Source organism: Neolamprologus multifasciatus, chromosome 20 (assembly GCF_963576455.1).
Source record: "Neolamprologus multifasciatus chromosome 20, fNeoMul1.2, whole genome shotgun sequence".
NCBI classification, from domain to species: Eukaryota; Metazoa; Chordata; class Actinopteri; order Cichliformes; family Cichlidae; genus Neolamprologus; species Neolamprologus multifasciatus.
Genome location: NC_140458.1, coordinates 20157020 through 20172392, shown reverse-complemented (window position 1 = coordinate 20172392; position 15373 = coordinate 20157020). Strand labels below are relative to the sequence as shown.

Genomic DNA, 15373 nt, shown 5'->3' with positions numbered 1-15373 from the left:
ACAAACAAAGCTGCCCAAGCTACATGCAAATAGATACACAGTAAAATTCACTGAGTAAATTTTACTCAAACTGAATAAAATTTTACTCTAAGAAAGACAGTATTTGGTCCCAGTCTAAATGGAGTAAAATCTACTCTTATGGCAGAGTCATACTCTCAGAGTTAAATATACTCTATTTAGTGCAAATATTTTACTCTACATGATGATAATTTACTCAGTTTAGTAAAAAATAAAAACAACTCCACCCTAATTTCATTCTCAATAGAGCAGAATTTTACTTTGACTAGAATTATAAATAGAAGAAAAATTAACTTTATTTCACTCACTATGTGTTAGGATGCCTGGGTCGTTGAACCAGGGTTTTTGAGTTTATTATATTATTTATAATTTCTAGTCTTTGGGTTTTCGTTAGAGTCATGTCTTATGGTTTGTTTCTGTGTAATCCTTGGTTGCTGTCTCCCCTGTCTGCTATATCCCCGTGTCCAGTCGGTGTCTGTGTCTGCCCTGGTCCCACATCTCTGTTCCCTCTGTTGTAGTGCCTGCATGTGAGTCTGTGTCTTTTGTTCAGTCTGTGTTATGTGTTTCCTGTTTTACTTTGAAGGTCTCTGTCTTATCTCAGTGTGTTCAGTTTACGCTTCCTTGTCTCGTCAGTTCTGATTTGCCCCAGCTGTGTTTCCCTCCTGTTGTCCATTCCCTGATTGCTCCCTCTATGTATTTAAGCTCTGTGTTTCAGTTTGTCATTGTCGCAATCTACCGTTTATATAGCTGTGTGTTTATTCAGTCCTCCGGTGTAAGTTTAGTTGGATATTTCCAGTTATGTTATATTTGAGTTTAAGATTAAAGCGGTTTTGAGTTTAAGTTTTGTCTCCGGAGTCTGCACTTTGGGTCCTTCTCCTGCCTGCACGCAGCCATCACATCACTATATAACTGTATTACAATCATTCACGGCAAGGTTTTAAAGGTACAATAAATAAACCAGAAAAATATATTTTTGTTTTAGCAGCCACCTTTATTGTTAAGAGGAAACAGTATGGTACAATATAAAAACTGGAATCACCACGACTGTATGACACCTGTAAATCAAATGCTTTACAACAGAAAAGCTCTTTGGCATGAATTGCATGAGGTTCTTTTACACAGAACTTGAAAATCATCGAAATGCTCATTGAGACTGTTTGCAGTGCAAAAGTAATCAACAATAACCTCTCATCCTTCACAACAACATGGTAGAACTTGGCATTTCACAATGGACTTTTATACAAACAACTAAATCTGCACAATAAATATTTCCATGCTGTTTTGCCCATCTAACATTTAACACCTTGGTATTGATTGGTAGCTGAAGAGTCTCTGCCATCTCGCAGCCCCAGTCCAATGCATTTCAAGAAAGCATTTTACCTGGTCCAGTGGTCAGTCTCTTGGGGTCAAATGTCTGCCAACTGAAAGCAATAGGACTTTGATGTTTTGTTGCCAATGTTTTAATTACATTTTTGAAACTTTTCAATTGTTTTTTTTTTTTTTTTTAAAGAAGCTGTGTTTTGCTTCATTGCGTATGCACCAGCTTTGCAAAAGTGGTCCTGTTTTAAGTATACATGTAGGATAATGTTTCATGAAATGATGCTTTGGTAGCAGCTTCTTGTGTGGAAAAAAACCTTTGAATAACCTGTGGTGTTTGGCGATCAGGTGTTTCAAGAAAATAGTGATACCTTTTGATAACACTGCTGAAAATACAATATTCACTATTTGAAACAACAGCAGTAGCAAATGCCAGTGCTGATCGTTTGGACAAACTAAGTCTCCAAAGATGAGTAGTAGATGTCGATGTAAACACCAGGACTGGATGGCATTTAACTCCAAGTCATTTGAGTCCTCTCCCAACTTCACTGTAGGTGGTTTGTTGTTTTGTTCCATTTAGCCATAGTTAAAGCTCTTAATTCTCATGTCCACTTCCTTTGATGTTGTATACTGATCTATTGCATGTAACATAATCAGTTTCATTTCATATGGTGCCACTCCCTCCAAGATATTGTGCATAATATCAACAGAGAAATTTTCACATGTATTGAAGCACTGCAATGAGTTTAGAATCCAAGACTGTTTAACACCCATCACATAAGGCAGTCTGGGATTTGCCTCCATTTTTTGGCAATGTTCAGTATGAAGTGCTTGAGTTTGCATGATTATCTTGGGTGAATCCTCTGTAAACTCTTTCTGAAAGTCCTCTTTCTCAGCAAGACAAAAGTGGCAACAATATCTGGCACTAAATGACTCTAGAAAACCAAACAGACAGTGAAGACCAAGGTTGTCAGTAGTAACTTGGACAATAGTTCCATGTACTGGGTCATCATGCAGGGCAATCGTAATTCCATCCCCTCCAGGATTTTCATATCCTTCACAATTAGATCAAGTATCTTAGAGAAGCCATATGTTCGGGATGTTGAACTTCTTGGCAACTGTGAACATAATAAAATTGCATTATACATTTGAAATAAACACCAGAACAAGGCAAAGAAAGTGAAATTAAATAAATTGATCAAAATAAACCTAAACAGTTGGTATAGCAGCTATTATAACATCATCCCCAAAGCTTGACTGATTCACACCATGAAACACGCAGGAAATGTTGACGTTTTTTACTCACCGCATTCCAAAAATGATCTGTAGGTCAGCTGGCCCTCAAAACTGATGCACTTCTGTTGTTCTCTGCACTTCACATGCACAGCTTGCATCCTTCATGATATGAAAAGGATATTTTTAAATAATTAGATTTACTACAAATACTTACAAAATTGAACAAAACACAGGCACACACAAAACACATAGGGCTTAAGAAACATCTAAAACTGCACACTTGTGCAGACTGCAACCATGTATGCTTTTCAATTAGAGTAAAACACACGTGCTTGCTAAACTAACAGCAGTACACATTCAAGATTCACTCCATTAAACACACATGTTCCTAATCAAAGATCAGGCGAAAACAGTCGTGTATGTGACTCAATTCAGGGTAAACCACACGTGCCTTCTAACTGAACAGGTGAAACATCCACAAACGTCAATCCTCGATAAAACACACATATTACTAACAGAACATCAGGTAAAAAAGTCAATTTTCATATGACTCAGTTTGGAGTAAAACACATGTGCTCACTGACCTTTTTTGGATAAAACGTTGGTGCACTGGATTTGCTAAAAACACACTACCCTGGTCAATTATACTACCTAAAGCAGCTATTGAGCAATGCTAAACTTAGTTTAGTGATATATACCTTAATGCTGTCTGTGAGTAGTCTAACGACATTAATTTAGCAGAAGCTAACGCAAGCATCAACCTTGCCAATTATGCAGTATGTAAGACCCACAAACTCTCAAGCTGTAATCTTACTTACAGACCTTTAAGATAAACAGAAACCCCCCCATTTTATCCTAAATTCAATCATTATTGAGCACTTTACTCACTTACCTGGCTCACCGCTGACAGTTGTCTCTGTTCCACTGCGGTATAGTGGGCGTGGTCATGCCATATTACTCCAATGGAATTTCCTCTGTTTTTTTTGCTCCAACTCTGGCGGCCAATCGAAATGATTACAATCCAAAATGAGGGAAAATGACTCTTTTAGAGGAAAATAATGTTAACTCTGGAAAAATTTCTCTCTCCATTTTCCATGACATTAGAGTTAGATATTTAGAGTTTGAGGATGTAGTTTTATATACGTACTTTATTTTGTCCTGAGATTCTTAGACTCTATTTTCAGTCATGGTAAAGTGCATAAATCATAGATAAAGAATATGGTGCAGCACTCCAATTTAACTTTTTATTGCGGTGTAGATGATACGGGCAAGATGCCATCTTTCAGCATGCATTTCAGGCAATAATAGTGTCAAATCTCAATTAATATTCATAAATCGACAATACAACCATGCACACAGCTGTGTCAAAAATATCATCCCTCATGCCCACATTCACTCCCACTCCCTGGGAAAGTGGCTTGAAGAAGAGCTAGAGGCTCTGCAGAAACTGCTTTCTGGGTAATAATTTCTTTTTAGAACTGAGAGAAAAAAAACACCTAGATTCATAATAATTTTATGACCCACTCAAAGGGGGAAGAAGTTGGTCCCCCAGCTACAAAATATTTGGGAAACTCACTAAAAAATTCACTTGATTCTGTCTACAGCATTTTCATGGTGGTGGTAGAGTAAAGGGCAAGGGCAGACTGGATTTAGGGACGGTGGTGAGTTATGATAGGGCAAATAAGAGAGAAGAAGACATCGACCAGGTTAAAGAAGTAGCCCTCCAGGCAAAGCCACAGTTGCAGTATTTTTAAAAATTCAGCATGACAAAAAGATCCTCAGGGTCTTTCTTTGGTGTGAATGTGTATCTTTCTTATGCTTATCCACGTGACATTGACAAAAAGGAAAAAGTTCAAAACAATATGCATTTTAGTACCACATGCAGTTTAGTACCACATCTACATTAACCAGAGCTCCAACTTTCAAGGTGAAGAAAACAGTTGCACCAAGTGAATGCACACTGTTTAATCTGGACATAAATGTAAATGGACTGATTTTTATATAGCTCTTTTCTACTCTGAGCACTCAAGGTGCGTGACACACAAAAGCACTTTTGCCTATGCTCTTTCTATCTAACATTCATACCGCGATGGATGTATTGGAGAGCAACCTGGGTTAGTATCTTGCGCAAGGATATTTGGCATGCAGACTGTAGCAGACGAACCAACCACCACCTTCTGATTAGGAGGTGACCTCCTCTATCACCTGAGCTACAGCCACTTCCAAATTAAAAACACTGTCAGAACCTGGGGTTGAACCATCAAGAATTAGAATCAACACTCAGCTGTATAGGCTCCACTTATGAAGCTCACATCTCACCTGAGTAGAATATGCTCAACTAATTTCCTCAGTCACTGGGTTTTCCCGTTTAATGCAGTCAAAGTCGATGCTATGCTAACAGTAGAAAGACATTCAACAGAAAGGAATGTCTTGTAAACTCACTCTTGATCCTTTTGATGATATCAATTGATTATTCCATTTGCCATCCATCTCATGTTTTCTCCTTCAATGAAAATGCATCTCCCCTTCCATGTCTCCCAGTTAAAGCCTGTAACTTCCAGATCTTGGTAGACTGGGAGGAGCACTCATGAATCCCCCACTCGTTCATCCTGGACCCTTCCCTCATTGTGAAGCTCAACAGGCAGCATCTGGACAAACCTGGAAAGCTGTCTTGGAGTGTCTGTTCAAGAGGGGATAATGTCAGGGTTACAGGCTGGCTGATTTGTGTTGCAAATAAATATATTTACTGTAAGATGACAGAAGTGGGAAGCAATGAAGTGCAAATACTTCATTATTGTATTGGTTCATTTTCAGGTATCTGTACTTTACTTGAGTATTTATTGTTCTGCAAACTGTTCTGCGTCTTTCCACAAATATGTAAACCTTGTGCTCCTTACATTTTCCAAAGAGGCTCATTACTGTAGCTTCAATGCATTTGAGGTAATTTTTTATTTCCCAGCGCTGTGTGTATTTTAAGATCAAACCAATTTGAGCCTAAATCAAGGGAACAATGCTATATAAAATACAATCCAGTTGTTGTATCCATCACTTGGGTTTATAGCACACAAAGAGATGAAAGAGCAAAATGATCATTTTTGCAAAATAGTCCTATACTCAAGGATTAAAGTGGGATGGATCGATCTGGAATGACAATTTTTATGCAGATTGTCATAAGCTGTGGTCTTGTCTTGGTATAAGCATGACAGAAAAGTAGCAAGTAGAAAAGAAATAATGTTTTCTGGCAGGTAATTTCAATGGCAACACTTTTATAAGCTCAACAAATATTCGCAACGCAACACACCGTTATGCGTACAGTCTGTTTCACAATGTGTCCACTAGATAAAGGTATAGCCGCTGTATCTCTCAAGGAGAGAAAAGTGAATGAGATAACTTCACTCAGAGATTAAGAAAAGTGTAAAGGACATGAGGATCAAGTGAATGTAGTATAACATTTAATAGTATATATTATGATAATATGTGATGAAATATTATTGTAGCGGGTCAGGGCTGTTTGGGTTTTGCTTGACAGCTGTGTTCTGTTGTGTCAGGCGGCAGCGTTATGTTGCCATGGTTACCATGTGACGCGCTCTCTCTGCAACTGTGTGTTTTCTAGGAGAGAGAGTGCCGTTTTCTTGTTGTTGTTATGCTAGAGCTACGCCGAGCAGTGTTTTTCTGTTGGAAATAAACGGCTGTGCTCCCTGGCAATACGGGGTAGCAAGACCAAATGACACCTCTGTCCTTGTCTGAGCTCGCCACATTGGTGTCAGAAGTGGGATAGCTCACCCTCACCAGAATGGAGAGAGATATTCAGAGGCTGGAGCTAGCCGTCGAGGAGAGCATTCACTGCTTGGGGAGCTGGCGATTGAAGCGAGAGGAAGCGACCAGCCATGTAAGTCCCCCGACGAGTCCCAATGGCGTGAGCACACCGTGGCGACGTCAGTCCATGTCAGTGCTAACATTGGAAGGAGATGCACTGCAGGTACTCCTTGACCTAGCCTCGACAGAGCTCCAGGGCCTCACCATGGCACTCGAGAGGCGATTTGGGCAGCGGCACTCCACTGATCAGAGCAGGGAGCAGCTGACCAACCGGGCACCTTTGCAGCGGATATGATGCTGTATGCTCGTCGTGGCTCCCAGCAGCAGCCCATGAGGAGCTTAGCCTGCATGCTTTTCTGCGAGGACTTTTTCCAGAGCGATTGCGCCAACACGTCCACTGGGCCATGCCTCGAACTGTCCATGAGGCACTCCTTGAGGCTGAAAGAGCTGAGCTGGTGCTCGGGGGGGGGGGGGGGGGGTAGTGAGGGGACACAGGGTCTACCATTTCCTAATACAAACTGGTGTGCTCCCTGGAATGTCCAGGCTGCTGGTGATGGGTTGGTCACCCACCGACATCCATCTGATGACGGTGACGGGGGAGAGAGCTGACATGCGGGGGAAGAAACCGTTGCGTGGACATCTTTTCCGCCAGTGACAAAGACTGCAGGCATGACGGGGCTCGTCCAGCACACCATTGACACCGGCGATGCTCAACCCATCCATCTGCGCCCACACCGGCTGCCCCTCTGGAAACGGCAGAGGAAGGATGGCAGCCCGAGGATCTGCGTGGATTTTCGCCGTCTCGATGCAGTCACCAAGAAGGACTCGTATCCGCTTCCGCGCATTGACGGGGCCCTGGATTACATTACCAGCTCCAGCTGGTTCAGCCAGCCTGACCTACGCAGTGGTTACTGGCAGGTGGAGCTAGCACCCGAAGCAGTTTGCATTCACCATCGGACAGGGGTTGTGGCAGTTCAGGGTCATGCCATTCGGGCTCTGCAATGTGCCAGCGACGTTTGAGAGGCTTATGGAGAGGGTGCTCGTGAACATCCCTTGTAGCCGCTGTGTTGTGTACCTGGATGACCTGTTGGTGCACGGTGGCAACTTCGACAGTGCACTGTTCCACCTCAGCGAGGTCTTCAGTGCCATCCGACAAGCTGGGCTGCGGCTCTACCCTGCGAAGTGCCGGCTGTTGGCGAGAGAGACCACGTTCTTGGGCCATGTGATCAGCGCTCAACGTATTGCCACTGACCCCGCAAAGGTGGCTGCGTTCTGGGACTGGCCGACTCCCTCAAACGTCAAAGAACTGCGGAGCTTCCTGGGCCTAGCCTCCTACTACCGCTGGTTCATCAAGGGGTTCGCGACGATCGCCAGCCCTCTCCACCGCCTGACTGATAAGGGCTAGCCCTTTGGCCGGGGGTGATGCATGCGCTGCGGCTTTTGCACAGCTGAAGGAGGCCCTCACCAGAGCTCCAGTCCTGGCCCACCCCGACAATCGACAACCTGTCATTGTGGACACTGACACTAGCAATGTAGGAGTCAGGGTGGTCCTTTCACAGCAGGATGAGGCCGGAGAACGAGTGGTGGCATACTTCAGCCATGCTCTAGGGCGAGCCGAGAGGAACTACTGTGTGACTCGGCGGGAGCTGCTCGCCGTAGTGCTGGTGTTGCGGCACTTCCGGCCATACCTGCACGACTGCCAGTTCCTCCTGCGCACTGACCATGCATCTCTAACTTGGCTCCTGAACTTCAAACACCCAGAAGGTCAGGTGGCCCGCTGACTGGAGGTCAGGCTTGTCCACAGCTCAGTGGGGGCCGGCCACTATGGGAATGCCAAAACTCTCCGCCGTCTCAGGGGATGGTTCTACTGGCCTGGTTGTTGACGGGATGTGGAACTTCATGTGCACTGCTGTGACACCTGCATGGCACAGAAGGGTCCAACTCAATGCTCCACTGCCCCCCTGCAGCAGTACCTGGTGGGGGCCCCGATGGCGCGTGTGGGAGTGGACGTCCTAGGGCCTTTCACCGTCACAGAGTTAGGGAACTGGTATGTGTTGGTGGCCATGGACTATTTCACAAAGTGGCTGGAGGCCTACGCAGTGCCAGATCAGACTGCAACCACGACGGCAGAGAAACTGGTGGAGGAGATGTTCACCCGTTTTGGGGTCCTGGCTGAGCTCCACAGTGACCAGGGGTGTAACTTCGAATCGAAGGTCTTCGGGGAGATCTGTCGGCTGCTGGGGGTGGAGAAGACAACAACCAAACCGCTCCACCCGCAAAGCGATGGCTTGGTCGAGCGCTTCAACCGTATGCTGGCCACCCAGCTCGTCATCCTCACCAGCCACCACCAGCGGGATTGGGACCGACATCTGCCCCTGGTCCTTTGGTCGTATCGGACTGTGGTTCAGGAGTCTAGCCAGTGCACGCATGCCACCTTGATGTATGGACGGAAGCTCTGGACACCCGTGGATTTGGTGTTCGCCCCCCGAGCCAGAGATTGATGGTGGGTCAGAGATGGACTACTACAGGAGGCTGCAGGTGGTTCATGACTACACCTGCCAGGCCCAGGCCAGCGCCGGAGTACGACAGAAAAGAGCCTACGACACCAGGTGCCGAGGGGGAGCTTTCATGCCTGGCGACAAGGTTTGGGTTTACTGCCTGGTTTGCAAGAGAGGAGTGTCCCCCAAGCTCCGCAGTCACTGGCAAGGGCTGGTGGAGGTCGTGGAGTGGCTAACAGAAGTGGTGTACCGGATCCGCATGCCGGGCCCGGAGCGCATGGTGGTGTTGCACCAGGACAGACTCTCACTGTACCGACCGCGTGGTCCAGCAGCCGCCGGGGCAGGGGATGCTGGTGGCACTCCATGTTCTGATCCGAGTGACTCTTCCCCTGCCGGTCGAGATTGGCCGGTGCGCCGAAAGAAGACACCTAGACATTTGCAGGACTTTGTGTTGGGTAATGGGGTTGTCGGGGATGACTGACCCCTTAGGTGGGGGCTATGTAGGGCTGGTCAGGACTGTTTTGGTTTTGTTTGACAGCTGTTTTCTGTTGTTTCAGGCGGCAGCAATATGTTGCCATGGTTGCCATGTGACACACTCTCTCTGCGACTGTGTTTTCTGGGAGAGAGAGCGCCTTTTTCTTGTTGTTGTTATGCTAGAGCTACGCTGAGCAGTTGGGTTAGCGGCGGTGTTTTTCTGTTGGAAATAAACGCCTGTGCTCCCTGACAATATGGGGAAGCAATACCAAATAACACCTCTGTCTCCTCCTTGTCTGAGCTTGCCACATTATCATCAAATTATATATTATTTCACTGCATCAAAAAACATGTTTCGTTATCACTGATGTATTTGTTTCCAGTTTGATTTATTGCTATTAAAAAGACTTTGGAGCAGCTGCCTTTCCTTTATGTGCCTCACACAAAGCCTTCAGTTCACACTTTGAGTGTATCAATCACAAACACAGTGAGGGATAAAAAGGCCTCTGACATTCACTCAAACTGTGACTGTATGCACCAATACGCTACATCTCCCATCTCCCTTTGAGACAAAGTGAAACAGATCTCCTCTTGTTGCTCCAAAATTATAACTGCATGGACATTTTGTAAACTCCGTTAACCTAGTGACAAAAGTCTACAGCATTAAGGGTTGATATAATGAGGAGATGACTCTGTCCTTCTTACCACTGTCATATGCTACACTGCTCTCTGACATTTTAAATTGGTTTGTTAACATTATTCCCAGAGATTCTCAGAAATCTAGCTGGAAAACCCTGTGTTTTACAATTGCCTTAAGAGGTCAAATACAGAGCAACTTAAAAATTACCAGTAAAAAAAGAACAGAGGGAAGTTGAATAACACACAATGTGAGTGCGAATGGTTGCCTGTCTCTATGTGTTATCCCTGCGACAGACTGGGGACCAGTCCAGGGTGTATCCTGCCTCTCACTCTATGGTAGCTGGGATAGGCTCCAGCCCCTCAGTGACCCTGAAAAAAATAAGCGGAACAGAATGGATGGATGGATGGAAGTAAAAACAAACAAACACATTAATGCAACTGAACACCTGCGTTAGTGACAGAATCCACAAAATAATAAGGATTGCGCTGAGAGTTGTTTAAAACAAGTACATTCATCTGAGTTGTGAGTAAGAAAAAGATTCAAAGTAATGTGTATTTTAATCACATGATTCATATAATACTGTCGATACATATTTGCTGTTAGTCATTTATTGTTAGCTTGTGATTTTTTTCAACTGTTGGGTAGATTGCTGATGCTGGTAATAAGCTCCTGTGACCAGCTTCATCCTCAGCTATTACTTTGTTCTATCAATTAACCTTTAAAGACACACTCATGGAAAAGTGAGGAACAGGTGTTTACCATATAAGGGTGACAGGGTAGCCTACATTTCCAGAGCTGAAATAATCAATAGTCTATGAATATTCAGATCAGAACCCTCAGGCCTGAGAAAAATATAAATGTTTACTCTGTAAGTGCTAGAAACAAAAGACACAGAAAAAGGGCTTTTAAGAAAAACAAGGCGCTACATGATGATGAGGAAAGGTGGTGTTGCCGTCTCTGGTTGTTTTTATTATTTAACCGAATCAAACAGATTCACCAGTGCTGTGTTGATTTTGGTCTCTTACAGAAAATAAAGAAGGAATACATGATGAGATCATCAGTTCAATCGGGAAACAACTGTACATATTATACTGTATCCACTATACTGTTTAAAAATGTATAAAACAGGTTATTTTACACAAAGTAAAATAAGTAAGCTGTTTATTCTTCACTCAACATTAATAGAAATTCACATTATAATGCCATTATAGGCAACAGTCAGTGCTTTGACCAAGAGGTTTAATATGTGTTTATTCATGGCCACAATTGGTCCTCACATCTAAAAGTGCCACTGAATTCAGTATCAAAGAAATGTAAAAAGTAAAGAAATAAAGGTGTTTAAACTTAATTTACTGTTCTGTTTTTTTCTTGGTGGTGGTGGTTATTACAGTGTTATTTAGCTTGCCATGAACCTTCTAATTTGCTGTATGATTTTTTTTGTGAAACTGCTTTCTATGAGTGAGGACTAGGATTAGGCGGCATGCTTTTTTTTTGTTTTTTTACAGGTTTTCAATCTGTATACCTACTGTTTTCTTTACATTAGCATCAACAGGGCCCCCTTCATGAATCATTCTCTTTCTGTCATGGTCCCCGTGTCTTCCCGGCTGACTCAGGTTGGCTAAATATGTTTCTTGTTTACATCTACCTCTCTCACGCTTGCCGTGTCTCGCCGGGGCGGAGCTCATTGCGGGCTCCTGCCCCTGGCCCTTGCACCTGAAGTTAATCACACACCTGTGGCTCATCGCCTGAACTCATCCACTACTTAAGGAAGTGGCTGGAAACATCTCGTCGCTGGACTATTGAGTAGCCTCGGTAGTAAGCTCCGGACTACTAGTCTCTTGTTGCCTTTTCGTATCGCTGACCCTTTGGATTAAGCACTTGTTGTCTGTAACAGGAATTCCGTTTCCCTGGAACCCTTGGTGTGCGGGCTTGCTGGTGTGCTGTGTGGGCTTGCTGGTGTGCTGTGTTTTTTGTGAAGTCCCTCGTGTGTGAAGAGCTCCTATCCCGGATTTTCCTGTGCCCTGGATTCCCCCCGCCTTCTCACTTGTATATATGTGCACCTGGTGTTGTATAGTAATAAACAGAACTGTATTCTGCGCTTGAGTCCATCCCACTTCGTGACACTTTCTCCAATTTCTGCAGTTTTTTTGGAGAAATACAATGCAGTGCTTCAGCAGCTACAGCAGCAATCAGCTTATTTTATACATAGTTTATTCAGTGGTGGAATGAACACAGTAAACATTTTCACAAGTAGAGTCCATGAAATACAAAAAAAGATTATCATCTAAAAGTCCAGAGATCTTACAAGTCTAATGCATTACCTTTACTAGTTGATAAGATAGAGATTTTGCACATCATGTGTCTGAATGTTTTTACATGTCATGTGTTGCTGTCTGTGTTCTCTTTCAGTAATTTCAGTGGTGGTTAACACTGTCACCTCACAGCAAGAAGTTCCATTCTCTGTGGAGTTTGCATGTCCTCTCCATGTCTGTGTGGGTTCTCTCTGGATACTCTGGATTTCTCCCAAGTTCAAAGTTCTATGATGACTCACGACCCTGAATTTGATAAGTGGAAGAAAATGGGTGAGTGGTAACTGGTGGGGCATTTTCAATCAAGTTCTGGCCATAGCCAGCTTAAAAAGCAGTCAAATAAAGGGAATAGACCTGGGTGGTGCAGATCAGTATATAGTGAATAGTGAATACATGTTTAGGCTAGGGGTCGGGAATCACTGGCTCGCGAGCCAGATGTGGCTCTTTTGACATTCTCATGTATTGTAATCCATTAATTTCCTTCCGCTCATGTTCATGGTTGGGGGTGGCTGGAGCCAATCACAGCTGCCCTCCAGGACAACACCAAAATTTTATTGGATAATACCTAACGTACACGGGTTGTGGTGAGGTCAGAAAGTAACCTTCCCGCCTCTTAATCAAGTAGTCAGTTAGCTAATTGCAGCAACCCTTTTATCGAAGAAGATGGCTAAAAGAAAAAAAGATGAGGAGTATCGTACTTTTCAGTAGGAATAGACAGAGGAATTCGCCTTTGTGGAGAGAGCAAGGTTCTGCAGTGTGTCCAATATGTAATGATAAAATTGCATCGATGAAACTGTAAAATCTAAAGCGTCACTTTGACACACGCCATACTACTTTTCAATTCAATTCAATTCAATTCAATTTTATTTATATAGCGCCAAATCACAACAAATGTCGCCTCAAGGCACTTCATAGATACAGAGAAAAACCCAACAATCATATGACCCCCTATGAGCAAGACAGTGGGAAGGAAAAACTCCCTTTTAACAGGAAGAAACCTCCGGCAGAACCAGGCTCAGGGAGGGGCGGCCATCTGCTGCGACCGGTTGGGGTGAGAGAAGGAAGACAGGATAAAGACATGCTGTGGAAGAGAGACAGAGATTAATAACAGATACGATTCAATACAGAGAGGTCAGTTAATACATAGTGAGTGAGAAAGGTGACTGGAAAGGAAAAACTCAATGCATCATGGGAATCCCCCGGCAGCCTACATCTATTGCAGCATAACTAAGGGAGGATTCAGGGTCACCTGGTCCAGCCCTAACTATATGCTTTAGCAAAAAGGAAGGTTTTAAGCCTAATCTTAAAAGTAGAGATAGTGTCTATCTCCTGAATCCAAACTGGAAGCTGGTTCCACAGAAGAGGGGCCTGAAAACTGAAGGCTCTCCCTCCCATTCTACTTTTAAACACTCTAGGAACAACAAGTAGGCCTGCAGAGCGAGAGCGAAGTGCTCTAATAGGGTGATATGGTACTACAAGGTCATTAAGATAAGATGGGGCCTGATTATTTAAGACCTTGTATGTGAGGAGCAGGATTTTGAATTCAATTCTGGATTTAACAGGAAGCCAATGAAGGGAAGCCAAAACAGGAGAAATATGCTCTCTCTTTCTAGTCTCTGTCAGTACTCTTGCTGCAGCATTTTGGATTAACTGAAGGCTTTTCAGTGAGTTTTTTGGACATCCTGATAATAATGAATTGCAGTAGTCTAGCCTGGAAGTAATAAATGCATGAACTAGTTTTTCAGCGTCACTCTGAGACAGGATATTTCTAATTTTAGAGATGTTGCGCAAATGGAAGAACGCAGTCTTACATATTTGTTTAATATGTGCGTTGAAGGACATATCCTGGTCAAAAATGACTCCAAGGTTCCTCACAGTGTTACTGGAGGCCAAGGTAATGCCATCCAGAGTAAGAATCTGGTTAGATACCATATTTCTAAGCTTTTCAGCGCCGAGTACAATGACCTCAGTTTTATCTGAGTTAAGAAGCAGAAAGTTAGTGGCCATCCAAGTCTTTATGTCTTTAAGACATTCCTGCAGTTTAACTAATTGGTGTGTGTTATCTGGCTTCATGGACAGATAGAGCTGGGTGTCATCTGCATAGCAGTGAAAATGTATGCTATGTCTTCTAATGATGCTGCCTAGGGGAAGCATGTATAATGTAAACAGAATTGGTCCTAGCACCGAACCCTGTGGAACTCCATAATTAACCTCAGTGTGTGAAGAGGACTCTCCATTTACATGCACAAATTGGAGTCTATTAGATAGATATGATACAAACCACTGCAGTGCAATACCTGTAATACCTACAGCATGTTCTAATCGCTCTAATAGAATATTATGGTCAACAGTATCGAATGCTGCACTAAGGTCAAGAAGGACAAGCACAGAGATGAGTCCACTGTCAGAGGCCATAAGAAGATCATTTGTAACCTTCAATAAAGCTGTTTCTGTGCTGTGATGAACTCTGAAACCTGACTGAAACTCTTCAAATAAACCATTCCTCTGCAGATGATCTGTTAGCTGTTTGACAACTACTCTTTCAAGGATTTTTGATATGAAAGGAAGGTTGGAGATTGGCCTATAATTAGCTAAGACTGCTGGGTCTAGAGATGGCTTTTTGAGTAAAGGTTTAACTGCAGCCACCTTGAAGGCCTGTGGTACATAGCCGATTATTAGAGATAGGTTGATCATATATAAGATCGAAGAATTAACCAATGGCAGGACTTCTTTGAGCAGTTTTGTAGGAATGGGGCCTAAAAGACACGTTGATGGTTTGGAGGAAGTAATTATTGAAGTTAACTCAGAAAGATCGATTGGAAAAAAAGAGTCTAACTTAACATCAATGGAACTAAGAGTAGCTGTAGATAATATTACATCTGTGGGATGATTATTGGTAATTTTTTCTCTAATGATAAAAATTTTATTTGTGAAGAAGTTCATGAAGTCATCACTAGTTAACGTTAAAGGGATGGTTGGCTCAAAAGAGCTCTGACTTTTTGTCAGCCTGGCTACAGTGCTGAAGAGAAACCTGGGGTTGTTCTTATTTTCTTCAATCAGTGATG

At 43.4% G+C, this 15373-nt stretch overlaps 3 long non-coding RNA genes across 3 annotated transcripts in view; 1 reads left to right on the top strand and 2 right to left on the bottom strand.

Annotated features, from left to right (window-relative positions):
- LOC146494855 (uncharacterized) overlaps positions 1–15373 on the top strand; it is a 328407-nt gene that overhangs the window by 273231 nt on the left and 39803 nt on the right. The gene's annotated exons all lie outside the window — the stretch shown is intronic.
- Positions 1–15373, bottom strand: part of LOC146494856 (uncharacterized) — a 45212-nt gene that overhangs the window by 21391 nt on the left and 8448 nt on the right. The window lies entirely within an intron of this gene.
- LOC146494857 (uncharacterized) lies at positions 984–7140 on the bottom strand. The gene is made up of 2 exons (XR_014871489.1): positions 2642–7140; positions 984–2453 (listed from the first exon to the last, which is right to left on the bottom strand). It is a non-coding gene; the product is annotated as an uncharacterized LOC146494857 (long non-coding RNA).